The following is a 12,500-nucleotide window of genomic DNA, read 5'->3' as shown; positions in this document are numbered from 1 at the left end:
ACAACTGAACTTATATTCAAGGTTTGTTTCTCTTCATATGTTTTACTGGTTTACATTTGTCTCAGCAACCTGTTGAATGATTCTTCTGCTTTCAAAACAAAATGACAACAGGATGAATGCACACACTTGAAAATACAATACATGCAATGTTATGCATCATAGTGATGCAACCTCCTTTCAGTTTCATACTGCATGTCAATTGAAATCCTTACTGAAATGCACACCTTCTCAAGATTGCGCTTGACTGCCGTGTCAGGCACTCAATTACAGCTGTATTATCAAGACAATGTGTTCGTTTTGTAAAATATAGTTCCGGTCTGGTGTGGCACCCCAGCTAACGCACAACGTTGCCACAACGTTGCCACAACGTTTCGTGTTAGCAGGGACTGTCTGCGGCGCGCTGGTGTGTCCCGGACTTTAGAGTAGAGAGACAGTTCATTTGCAAGTATCAGCGGCAGAAACGGATATTGCCTTCCCTTTAAGTAGAGCGTCAGGGACAGCCTCCCTGGCTTACGGCCATACTAGCCTGAATACGCCCGATCTCGGAAGCTAAGCAGGCTCGGGCCTGGTCAGTACTTGGATGGGAGACCGCCTGGGATTACCAGGTGCTGTAAGCTTTTGCATCTTTTACACACCAGAGGGCGACAAATCACGAGTTTTAACTTTGGATACACGCAATTTCATCATTATTTCAGATTTGACTTCCCCAAATACACAGGCATACAATAGATCTTGTTCTCCAACGTAAACGGTCCCTAGTAACTAGGGTACATTCGTAAATAAATTGAGCATCATGGCTAGAAGTGACTAAATGTTGCCTAATCTTTCTCATCGAGAAATGACACAATTACAGCAACACAAAAAGGAACTCCACCGGACAAAGTTCAGTGCTCACAAGGAGCCTCATTCAACACACACGGTTCCATTCCCATTCATGCAAAGCACGAAAGTGTAAAACTTGGGAACATACTTGAGAGCAAAGATCACATTCAATCTCATTCAAGGCACGGATGTGAATGCAACGGGATGAAATTACTGAAATGATGCCTGCCCTCGAACTGTGATGATGGACTACCCGACTCGCCAATAATATTGGGTTCTGGTGTATTGAAATACAGGAGCTGCTGGATTTGTGTGTTTTCTTACCCCCTCACCATAGTTTGTCAAATGTTTAAACAACTGAACTTATATTCAAGGTTTGTTTCTCTTCATATGTTTTACTGGTTTACATTTGTCTCAGCAACCTGTTGAATGATTCTTCTGCTTTCAAAACAAAATGACAACAGGATGAATGCACACACTTGAAAATACAATACATGCAATGTTATGCATCATAGTGATGCAACCTCCTTTCAGTTTCATACTGCATGTCAATTGAAATCCTTACTGAAATGCACACCTTCTCAAGATTGCGCTTGACTGGCGTGTCAGGCACTCAATTACAGCTGTATTATCAAGACAATGTGTTCGTTTTGTAAAATATAGTTCCGGTCTGGTGTGGCACCCCAGCTAACGCACAACGTTGCCACAACGTTTCGTGTTAGCAGGGACTGTCTGCGGCGCGCTGGTGTGTCCCGGACTTTAGAGTAGAGAGACAGTTCAACTGCAAGTATGAGCGGCAGAAACGGATATTGCCTTCCCTTTAAGTAGAGCGTCAGGGACAGCCTCCCTGGCTTTCGGCCATACTAGCCTGAATACGCCCGATCTCGTCCAATCTCGGAAGCTAAGCAGGCTCAGGCCTGGTCAGTACTTGGATGGGAGACCGCCTGGGAATACCAGGTGCTGTAAGCTTTTGCATCTTTTACACACCAGAGGGCGACAAATCACGAGTCTTAACTTTGGATACACGCAATTTCATCATTATTTCAGATTTGACTTCCCCAAATACACAGGCATACAATAGATCTTGTTCTCCAACGTAAACGGTCCCTAGTAACTAGGGTACATTCGTAAATAAATTGAGCATCATGGCTAGAAGTGACTAAATGTTGCCTAATCTTTCTCATCGAGAAATGACACAATTACAGCAACACAAAAAGGAACTCCACCGGACAAAGTTCAGTGCTCACAAGGAGCCTCATTCAACACACACGGTTCCATTCCCATTTATGCAAAGCACGAAAGTGTAAAACTTGGGAACATACTTGAGAGCAAAGATCACATTCAATCTCATTCAAGGCACGGATGTGAATGCAACGGGATGAAATTACTGAAATGATGCCTGCCCTCGAACTGTGATGATGGACTACCCGACTCGCCAATAATATTGGGTTCTGGTGTATTGAAATACAGGAGCTGCTGGATTTGTGTGTTTTCTTACCCCCTCACCATAGTTTGTCAAATGTTTAAACAACTGAACTTATATTCAAGGTTTGATTCTCTTCATATGTTTTACTGGTTTACATTTGTCTCAGCAACCTGTTGAATGATTCTTCTGCTTTCAAAACAAAATGACAACAGGATGAATGCACACACTTGAAAATACAATACATGCAATGTTATGCATCATAGTGATGCAACCTCCTTTCAGTTTCATACTGCATGTCAATTGAAATCCTTACTGAAATGCACACCTTCTCAAGATTGCGCTTGACTGGCGTGTCAGGCACTCAATTACAGCTGTATTATCAAGACAATGTGTTCGTTTTGTAAAATATAGTTCCGGTCTGGTGTGGCACCCCAGCTAACGCACAACGTTGCCACAACGTTTCGTGTTAGCAGGGACTGTCTGCGGCGCGCTGGTGTGTCCCGGACTTTAGAGTAGAGAGACAGTTCAACTGCAAGTATGAGCGGCAGAAACGGATATTGCCTTCCCTTTAAGTAGAGCGTCAGGGACAGCCTCCCTGGCTTTCGGCCATACTAGCCTGAATACGCCCGATCTCGTCCAATCTCGGAAGCTAAGCAGGCTCAGGCCTGGTCAGTACTTGGATGGGAGACCGCCTGGGAATACCAGGTGCTGTAAGCTTTTGCATCTTTTACACACCAGAGGGCGACAAATCACGAGTCTTAACTTTGGATACACGCAATTTCATCATTATTTCAGATTTGACTTCCCCAAATACACAGGCATACAATAGATCTTGTTCTCCAACGTAAACGGTCCCTAGTAACTAGGGTACATTCGTAAATAAATTGAGCATCATGGCTAGAAGTGACTAAATGTTGCCTAATCTTTCTCATCGAGAAATGACACAATTACAGCAACACAAAAAGGAACTCCACCGGACAAAGTTCAGTGCTCACAAGGAGCCTCATTCAACACACACGGTTCCATTCCCATTTATGCAAAGCACGAAAGTGTAAAACTTGGGAACATACTTGAGAGCAAAGATCACATTCAATCTCATTCAAGGCACGGATGTGAATGCAACGGGATGAAATTACTGAAATGATGCCTGCCCTCGAACTGTGATGATGGACTACCCGACTCGCCAATAATATTGGGTTCTGGTGTATTGAAATACAGGAGCTGCTGGATTTGTGTGTTTTCTTACCCCCTCACCATAGTTTGTCAAATGTTTAAACAACTGAACTTATATTCAAGGTTTGATTCTCTTCATATGTTTTACTGGTTTACATTTGTCTCAGCAACCTGTTGAATGATTCTTCTGCTTTCAAAACAAAATGACAACAGGATGAATGCACACACTTGAAAATACAATACATGCAATGTTATGCATCATAGTGATGCAACCTCCTTTCAGTTTCATACTGCATGTCAATTGAAATCCTTACTGAAATGCACACCTTCTCAAGATTGCGCTTGACTGGCGTGTCAGGCACTCAATTACAGCTGTTTTATCAAGACAATGTGTTCGTTTTGTAATATATAGTTCCGGTCTGGTGTGGCACCCCAGCTAACGCACAACGTTGCCACAATGTTGCCACAACGTGGCGTGTTAGCAGGGACTGGCTGCGGCGCGCTGGTGTGTCCCGGGCTTTAGAGTAGAGAGACAGTTCAACTGCCAGTATGAGCGGCAGAAACGGATATTGCCTTCCCTTTAAGTAGAGCGTCAGGGACAGCCTCCCTGGCTTACGGCCATACTAGCCTGAATACGCCCGATCTCGTCCGATCTCGGAAGCTAAGCAGGCTCGGGCCTGGTCAGTACTTGGATGGGAGACCGCCTGGGAATACCAGGTGCTGTAAGCTTTTGCATCTTTTACACACCAGAGGGCGACAAATCACGAGTTTTAACTTTGGATACACGCAATTTCATCATTATTTCAGATTTGACTTCCCCAAATACACAGGCATACAATAGATCTTGTTCTCCAACGTAAACGGTCCCTAGTAACTAGGGTACATTCGTAAATAAATTGAGCATCATGGCTAGAAGTGACTAAATGTTGCCTAATCTTTCTCATCGAGAAATGACACAATTACAGCAACACAAAAAGGAACTCCACCGGACAAAGTTCAGTGCTCACAAGGAGCCTCATTCAACACACACGGTTCCATTCCCATTCATGCAAAGCACGAAAGTGTAAAACTTGGGAACATACTTGAGAGCAAAGATCACATTCAATCTCATTCAAGGCACGGATGTGAATGCACCGGGATGAAATTACTGAAATGATGCCTGCCCTCGAACTGTGATGATTGACTACCCGACTCGCCAATAATATTGGGTTCTGGTGTTTTGAAATACAGGAGCTGCTGGATTTGTGTGTTTTCTTACCCCCTCACCATAGTTTGTCAAATGTTTAAACAACTGAACTTATATTCAAGGTTTGTTTCTCTTCAAATGTTTTACTGGTTTACATTTGTCTCAGCAACCTGTTGAATGATTCTTCTGCTTTCAAAACAAAATGACAACAGGATGAATGCACACACTTGAAAATACAATACATGCAATGTTATGCATCATAGTGATGCAACCTCCTTTCAGTTTCATACTGAATGTCAATTGAAATCCTTACTGAAATGCACACCTTCTCAAGATTGCGCTTGACAGGAGTGTCAGGCACTCAATTACAGCTGTTTTATCAAGACAATGTGTTCGTTTTGTAATATATAGTTCCGGTCTGGTGTGGCACCCCAGCTAACGCACAACGTTGCCACAATGTTGCCACAACGTGGCGTGTTAGCAGGGACTGTCTGCGGCGCGCTGGTGTGTCCCGGGCTTTAGAGTAGAGAGACAGTTCAACTGTAAGTATGAACGGCAGAAACGGATATTGCCTTCCCTTTAAGTAGAGCGTCAGGGACAGCCTTCCTGCCTTACGGCCATACTAGCCTGAATACGCCCGATCTCGTCCGATCTCGGAAGCCAAGCAGGCTCGGGCCTGGTCAGTACTTGGATGGGAGACTGCCTGGGAATACCAGGTGCTGTAAGCTCTTGCACCTTTTAATAAACTAGAGGGCGACATATCACGAGTTTTAACTTTGGATACACACAATTTCATCATTACTTCAGATTTTACTTCCCCAAATACACAGGCATACAATAGATCTTGTTCTCCAACGTAAACGGTCCCTAGTAACTAGGGTACATTCGTAAATAAATTGAGCATCATGGCTAGAAGTGACTAAATGTTGCCTAATCTTTCTCATCGAGAAATGACACAATTACAGCAACACAAAAAGGAACTCCACCGGACAAAGTTCAGTGCTCACAAGGAGCCTCATTCAACACACACGGTTCCATTCCCATTCATGCAAAGCACGAAAGTGTAAAACTTGGGAACATACTTGAGAGCAAAGATCACATTCAATCTCATTCAAGGCACGGATGTGAATGCAACGGGATGAAATTACTGAAATGATGCCTGCCCTCGAACTGTGATGATGGACTACCCGACTCGCCAATAATATTGGGTTCTGGTGTATTGAAATACAGGAGCTGCTGGATTTGTGTGTTTTCTTACCCCCTCACCATAGTTTGTCAAATGTTTAAACAACTGAACTTATATTCAAGGTTTGTTTCTCTTCATATGTTTTACTGGTTTACATTTGTCTCAGCAACCTGTTGAATGATTCTTCTGCTTTCAAAACAAAATGACAACAGGATGAATGCACACACTTGAAAATACAATACATGCAATGTTATGCATCATAGTGATGCAACCTCCTTTCAGTTTCATACTGCATGTCAATTGAAATCCTTACTGAAATGCACACCTTCTCAAGATTGCGCTTGACTGGCGTGTCAGGCACTCAATTACAGCTGTATTATCAAGACAATGTGTTCGTTTTGTAAAATATAGTTCCGGTCTGGTGTGGCACCCCAGCTAACGCACAACGTTGCCACAACGTTTCGTGTTAGCAGGGACTGCCTGCGGCGCGCTGGTGTGTCCCGGACTTTAGAGTAGAGAGACAGTTCAACTGCAAGTATGAGCGGCAGAAACGGATATTGCCTTCCCTTTAAGTAGAGCGTCAGGGACAGCCTCCCTGGCTTACGGCCATACTAGCCTGAATACGCCCGATCTCGTCCGATCTCGGAAGTCAAGCAGGCTTGGGCCTGGTCAGTATTTGGATGGGAGACCGCCTTGGAATACCAGGTGCTGTAAGCTTTTGCATCTTTTACACACCAGAGGGCGACAAATCACGAGTTTTAACTTTGGATACACGCAATTTCATCAATATTTCAGATTTTACTTCCCCAAATACACAGGCATACAATAGATCTTGTTCTCCAACGTAAACGGTCCCTAGTAACTAGAGTACATTCGTAAATAAATTGAGCATCATGGCTAGAAGTGACTAAATGTTGCCTAATCTTTCTCATCGAGAAATGACACAATTACAGCAACACAAAAAGGAACTCCACCGGACAAAGTTCAGTGCTCACAAGGAGCCTCATTCAACACACACGGTTCCATTCCCATTCATGCAAAGCACGAAAGTGTAAAACTTGGGAAAATACTTGAGAGCAAAGATCACATTCAATCTCATTCAAGGCACGGATGTGAATGCAACGGGATGAAATTACTGAAATGATGCCTGCCCTCGAACTGTGATGATGGACTACCCGACTCGCCAATAATATTGGGTTCTGGTGTATTGAAATACAGGAGCTGCTGGATTTGTGTGTTTTCTTACCCCCTCACCATAGTTTGTCAAATGTTTAAACAACTGAACTTATATTCAAGGTTTGTTTCTCTTCATATGTTTTACTGGTTTACATTTGTCTCAGCAACCTGTTGAATGATTCTTCTGCTTTCAAAACAAAATGACAACAGGATGAATGCACACACTTGAAAATACAATACATGCAATGTTATGCATCATAGTGATGCAACCTCCTTTCAGTTTCATACTGCATGTCAATTGAAATCCTTACTGAAATGCACACCTTCTCAAGATTGCGCTTGACTGGCGTGTCAGGCACTCAATTACAGCTGTTTTATCAAGACAATGTGTTCGTTTTGTAATATATAGTTCCGGTCTGGTGTGGCACCCCAGCTAACGCACAACGTTGCCACAATGTTGCCACAACGTGGCGTGTTAGCAGGGACTGTCTGCGGCGCGCTGGTGTGTCCCGGGCTTTAGAGTAGAGAGACAGTTCAACTGTAAGTATGAACGGCAGAAACGGATATTGCCTTCCCTTTAAGTAGCGCGTCAGGGACAGCCTCCCTGGCTTACGGCCATACTAGCCTGAATACGCCCGATCTCGTCCGATCTCGGAAGCTAAGCAGGCTTGGGCCTGGTCAGTACTTGGATGGGAGACCCCCTGGGAATACCAGGTGCTGTAAGCTTTTGCATCTTTTACACACCAAAGGGCGACAAATCACGAGTTTTAACTTTGGATACACGCAATTTCATCATTATTTCAGATTTGACTTCCCCAAATACACAGGCATACAATAGATCTTGTTCTCCAACGTAAACGGTCCCTAGTAACTAGTGTACATTCGTAAATAAATTGAGCATCATGGCTAGAAGTGACTAAATGTTGCCTAATCTTTCTCATCGAGAAATGACACAATTACACCAACACAAAAAGGAACTCCACCGGACAAAGTTCAGTGCTCACAAGGAGCCTCATTCAACACACACGGTTCCATTCCCATTCATGCAAAGCACGAAAGTGTAAAACTTGGGAAAATACTTGAGAGCAAAGATCACATTCAATCTCATTCAAGGCACGGATGTGAATGCAACGGGATGAAATTACTGAAATGATGCCTGCCCTCGAACTGTGATGATGGACTACCCGACTCGCCAATAATATTGGGTTCTGGTGTATTGAAATACAGGAGCTGCTGGATTTGTGTGTTTTCTTACCCCCTCACCATAGTTTGTCAAATGTTTAAACAACTGAAGTTATATTCAAGGTTTGTTTCTCTTCATATGTTTTACTGGTTTACATTTGTCTCAGCAACCTGTTGAATGATTCTTCTGCTTTCAAAACAAAATGACAACAGGATGAATGCACACACTTGAAAATACAATACATGCAATGTTATGCATCATAGTGATGCAACCTCCTTTCAGTTTCATACTGCATGTCAATTGAAATCCTTACTGAAATGCACACCTTCTCAAGATTGCGCTTGACTGGCGTGTCAGGCACTCAATTACAGCTGTTTTATCAAGACAATGTGTTCGTTTTGTAATATATAGTTCCGGTCTGGTGTGGCACCCCAGCTAACGCACAACGTTGCCACAATGTTGCCACAACGTGGCGTGTTAGCAGGGACTGTCTGCGGCGCGCTGGTGTGTCCCGGGCTTTAGAGTAGAGAGACAGTTCAACTGTAAGTATGAACGGCAGAAACGGATATTGCCTTCCCTTTAAGTAGCGCGTCAGGGACAGCCTCCCTGGCTTACGGCCATACTAGCCTGAATACGCCCGATCTCGTCCGATCTCGGAAGCTAAGCAGGCTCGGGCCTGGTCAGTACTTGGATGGGAGACCCCCTGGGAATACCAGGTGCTGTAAGCTTTTGCATCTTTTACACACCAAAGGGCGACAAATCACGAGTTTTAACTTTGGATACACGCAATTTCATCATTATTTCAGATTTGACTTCCCCAAATACACAGGCATACAATAGATCTTGTTCTCCAACGTAAACGGTCCCTAGTAACTAGTGTACATTCGTAAATAAATTGAGCATCATGGCTAGAAGTGACTAAATGTTGCCTAATCTTTCTCATCGAGAAATGACACAATTACACCAACACAAAAAGGAACTCCACCGGACAAAGTTCAGTGCTCACAAGGAGCCTCATTCAACACACACGGTTCCATTCCCATTCATGCAAAGCACGAAAGTGTAAAACTTGGGAAAATACTTGAGAGCAAAGATCACATTCAATCTCATTCAAGGCACGGATGTGAATGCAACGGGATGAAATTACTGAAATGATGCCTGCCCTCGAACTGTGATGATGGACTACCCGACTCGCCAATAATATTGGGTTCTGGTGTATTGAAATACAGGAGCTGCTGGATTTGTGTGTTTTCTTACCCCCTCACCATAGTTTGTCAAATGTTTAAACAACTGAACTTATATTCAAGGTTTGTTTCTCTTCATATGTTTTACTGGTTTACATTTGTCTCAGCAACCTGTTGAATGATTCTTCTGCTTTCAAAACAAAATGACAACAGGATGAATGTACACACTTGAAAATACAATACATGCAATGTTATGCATCATAGTGATGCAACCTCATTTCAGTTTCATACTGCATGTCAATTGAAATCCTTACTGAAATGCACACCTTCACAAGATTGCGCTTGACTGCCGTGTCAGGCACTCAATTACAGCTGTTTTATCAAGACAATGTGTTCGTTTTGTAAAATATAGTTCCGGTCTGGTGTGGCACCCCAGCTAACGCACAACGTTGCCACAATGTTGCCACAACGTGGCGTGTTAGCAGGGACTGTCTGCGGCGCGCTGGTGTGTCCCGGGCTTTAGAGTAGAGAGACAGTTCAACTGTAAGTATGAACGGCAGAAACGGATATTGCCTTCCCTTTAAGTAGAGCGTCAGGGACAGCCTCCCTGGCTTACGGCCATACTATCCTGAATACGCCCGATCTCGTCAGATCTCGGAAGCTAAGCAGGCTCGGGCCTGGTCAGTACTTGGATGGGAGACCGCCTGGGAATACTAGGAGCTGCAAGCTTTTGCATCTTTTACACACCAGAGGGCGACAAATCACAGAGTTTTAACTTTGGATACACGCAATTTCATCATTATTTCAGATTTGACTTCCCCAAATACACAGGCATACAATAGATCTTGTTCTCCTACGTAAACGGTCCCTAGTAACTAGGGTACATTCGTAAATAAATTGAGCATCATGGCTAGAAGTGACTAAATGTTGCCTAATCTTTCTCATCGAGAAATGACACAATTACAGCAACACAAAAAGGAACTCCACCGGACAAAGATCAGTGCTCACAAGGAGCCTCATTCAACACACACGGTTCCATTCCCATTCATGCAAAGCACGAAAGTGTAAAACTTGGGAACATACTTGAGAACAAAGATCACATTCAATCTCATTCAAGGCACGGATGTGAATGCAACGGGATGAAATTACTGAAATGATGCCTGCCCTCGAACTGTGATGATGGACTACCCGACTCGCCAATAATATTGGGTTCTGGTGTATTGAAATACAGGAGCTGCTGGATTTGTGTGTTTTCTTACCCCCTCACCATAGTTTGTCAAATGTTTAAACAACTGAACTTATATTCAAGGTTTGTTTCTCTTCATATGTTTTACTGGTTTACATTTGTCTCAGCAACCTCAGCAAAAATGATTCTTCTGCTTTCAAAACAAAATGACAACAGGATGAATGCACACACTTGAAAATACAATACATGCAATGTTATGCATCATAGTGATGCAACCTCCTTTCAGTTTCATACTGCATGTCAATTGAAATCCTTATTGAAATGCACACCTTCTCAAGATTGCGCTTGACTGGCGTGTCAGGCACTCAATTACAGCTGTATTATCAAGACAATGTGTTCGTTTTGTAAAATATAGTTCCGGTCTGGTGTGGCACCCCAGCTAACGCACAACGTTGCCACAACGTTTCGTGTTAGCAGGGACTGTCTGCGGCGCGCTGGTGTGTCCCGGACTTTAGAGTAGAGAGACAGTTCAACTGCAAGTATGAGCGGCAGAAACGGATATTGCCTTCCCTTTAAGTAGAGCGTCAGGGACAGCCTTCCTGGCTTACGGCCATACTAGCCTGAATACGCCCGATCTCGTCCGATCTCGGAAGCTAAGCAGGCTCGGGCCTGGTCAGTACTTGGATGGGAGACTGCCTGGGAATACCAGGTGCTGTAAGCTTTTGCATCTTTTACACACCAGAGGGCGACAAATCACGAGTTTTAACTTTGGATACACGCAATTTCATCATTATTTCAGATTTGACTTCCCCAAATACACAGGCATACAATAGATCTTGTTCTCCAACGTAAACGGTCCCTAGTAACTAGGGTACATTCGTAAATAAATTGAGCATCATGGCTAGAAGTGACTAAATGTTGCCTAATCTTTCTCATCGAGAAATGACACAATTACAGCAACACAAAAAGGAACTCCACCGGACAAAGTTCAGTGCTCACAAGGAGCCTCATTCAACACACACGGTTCCATTCCCATTCATGCAAAGCACGAAAGTGTAAAACTTGGGAACATACTTGAGAGCAAAGATCACATTCAATCTCATTCAAGGCACGGATGTGAATGCAACGGGATGAAATTACTGAAATGATGCCTGCCCTCGAACTGTGAAGATGGACTTCCCGACTCGCCAATAATATTGGGTTCTGGTGTATTGAAATACAGGAGCTGCTGGATTTGTGTGTTTTCTTACCCCCTCACCATAGTTTGTCAAATGTTTAAACAACTGAACTTATATTCAAGGTTTGTTTCTCTTCATATGTTTTACTGGTTTACATTTGTCTCAGCAACCTGTTGAATGATTCTTCTGCTTTCAAAACAAAATGACAACAGGATGAATGCACACACTTGAAAATACAATACATGCAATGTTATGCATCATAGTGATGCAACCTCCTTTCAGTTTCATACTGCATGTCAATTGAAATCCTTACTGAAATGCACACCTTCTCAAGATTGCGCTTGACTGGCGTGTCAGGCACTCAATTACAGCTGTTTTATCAAGACAATGTGTTCGTTTTGTAATATATAGTTCCGGTCTGGTGTGGCACCCCAGGTAACGCACAACGTTGCCACAATGTTGCCACAACGTTTCGTGTTAGCAGGGACTGTCTGCGGCGCGCTGGTGTGTCCCGGACTTTAGAGTAGAGAGACAGTTCATTTGCAAGTATGAGCGGCAGAAACGGATATTGCCTTCCCTTTAAGTAGAGCGTCAGGGACAGCCTCCCTGGCTTACGGCCATACTAGCCTGAATACGCCCGATCTCGTCCGATCTCGGAAGCCAAGCAGGCTCGGGCCTGGTCAGTACTTGGATGGGAGACCGCCTGGGAATACCAGGTGCTGTAAGCTTTTGCATCTTTTACACACCAGAGGGCAACAAATCACGAGTTTTAACTTTGGATACACGCAATTTCATCATTA

At 43.6% G+C, this 12,500-nt stretch overlaps 10 non-coding genes and 1 pseudogene across 10 annotated transcripts; all 11 read left to right on the top strand.

Annotated features, from left to right (window-relative positions):
• Window positions 1–508: 508 nt before the first annotated feature.
• Window positions 509–617, top strand: LOC136757719 (uncharacterized; annotated as a pseudogene).
• Window positions 618–1,672: 1,055 nt separating this feature from the next.
• Window positions 1,673–1,791, top strand: LOC136757122 (5S ribosomal RNA). Its single transcript, XR_010819165.1, has one exon. It is a non-coding gene; the product is annotated as a 5S ribosomal RNA (ribosomal RNA).
• Window positions 1,792–2,846: 1,055 nt separating this feature from the next.
• LOC136757120 (5S ribosomal RNA) lies at window positions 2,847–2,965 on the top strand. Its single transcript, XR_010819163.1, has one exon. It is a non-coding gene; the product is annotated as a 5S ribosomal RNA (ribosomal RNA).
• Window positions 2,966–4,031: 1,066 nt separating this feature from the next.
• LOC136758075 (5S ribosomal RNA) lies at window positions 4,032–4,150 on the top strand. The gene has a single exon (XR_010819878.1). It is a non-coding gene; the product is annotated as a 5S ribosomal RNA (ribosomal RNA).
• A 1,066-nt stretch (window positions 4,151–5,216) lies between these two features.
• Window positions 5,217–5,335, top strand: LOC136757290 (5S ribosomal RNA). Its single transcript, XR_010819325.1, has one exon. It is a non-coding gene; the product is annotated as a 5S ribosomal RNA (ribosomal RNA).
• Window positions 5,336–6,391: 1,056 nt separating this feature from the next.
• LOC136757024 (5S ribosomal RNA) lies at window positions 6,392–6,510 on the top strand. The gene has a single exon (XR_010819073.1). It is a non-coding gene; the product is annotated as a 5S ribosomal RNA (ribosomal RNA).
• A 1,066-nt stretch (window positions 6,511–7,576) lies between these two features.
• On the top strand, window positions 7,577–7,695 carry LOC136755813 (5S ribosomal RNA). Its single transcript, XR_010817925.1, has one exon. It is a non-coding gene; the product is annotated as a 5S ribosomal RNA (ribosomal RNA).
• Window positions 7,696–8,761: 1,066 nt separating this feature from the next.
• Window positions 8,762–8,880, top strand: LOC136755835 (5S ribosomal RNA). The gene has a single exon (XR_010817945.1). It is a non-coding gene; the product is annotated as a 5S ribosomal RNA (ribosomal RNA).
• A 1,066-nt stretch (window positions 8,881–9,946) lies between these two features.
• LOC136757562 (5S ribosomal RNA) lies at window positions 9,947–10,065 on the top strand. Its single transcript, XR_010819553.1, has one exon. It is a non-coding gene; the product is annotated as a 5S ribosomal RNA (ribosomal RNA).
• Window positions 10,066–11,124: 1,059 nt separating this feature from the next.
• Window positions 11,125–11,243, top strand: LOC136756425 (5S ribosomal RNA). The gene has a single exon (XR_010818510.1). It is a non-coding gene; the product is annotated as a 5S ribosomal RNA (ribosomal RNA).
• Window positions 11,244–12,309: 1,066 nt separating this feature from the next.
• LOC136756181 (5S ribosomal RNA) lies at window positions 12,310–12,428 on the top strand. The gene has a single exon (XR_010818281.1). It is a non-coding gene; the product is annotated as a 5S ribosomal RNA (ribosomal RNA).
• The last annotated feature ends 72 nt before the right edge of the window (window positions 12,429–12,500 follow it).

This window comes from Amia ocellicauda, chromosome 8 (assembly GCF_036373705.1).
Source record: "Amia ocellicauda isolate fAmiCal2 chromosome 8, fAmiCal2.hap1, whole genome shotgun sequence".
NCBI classification, from domain to species: domain Eukaryota; kingdom Metazoa; phylum Chordata; class Actinopteri; order Amiiformes; family Amiidae; genus Amia; species Amia ocellicauda.
The sequence above is the reverse complement of the archived record's forward strand: the minus strand, read 5'-3'. Positions and strand labels throughout refer to the sequence as shown.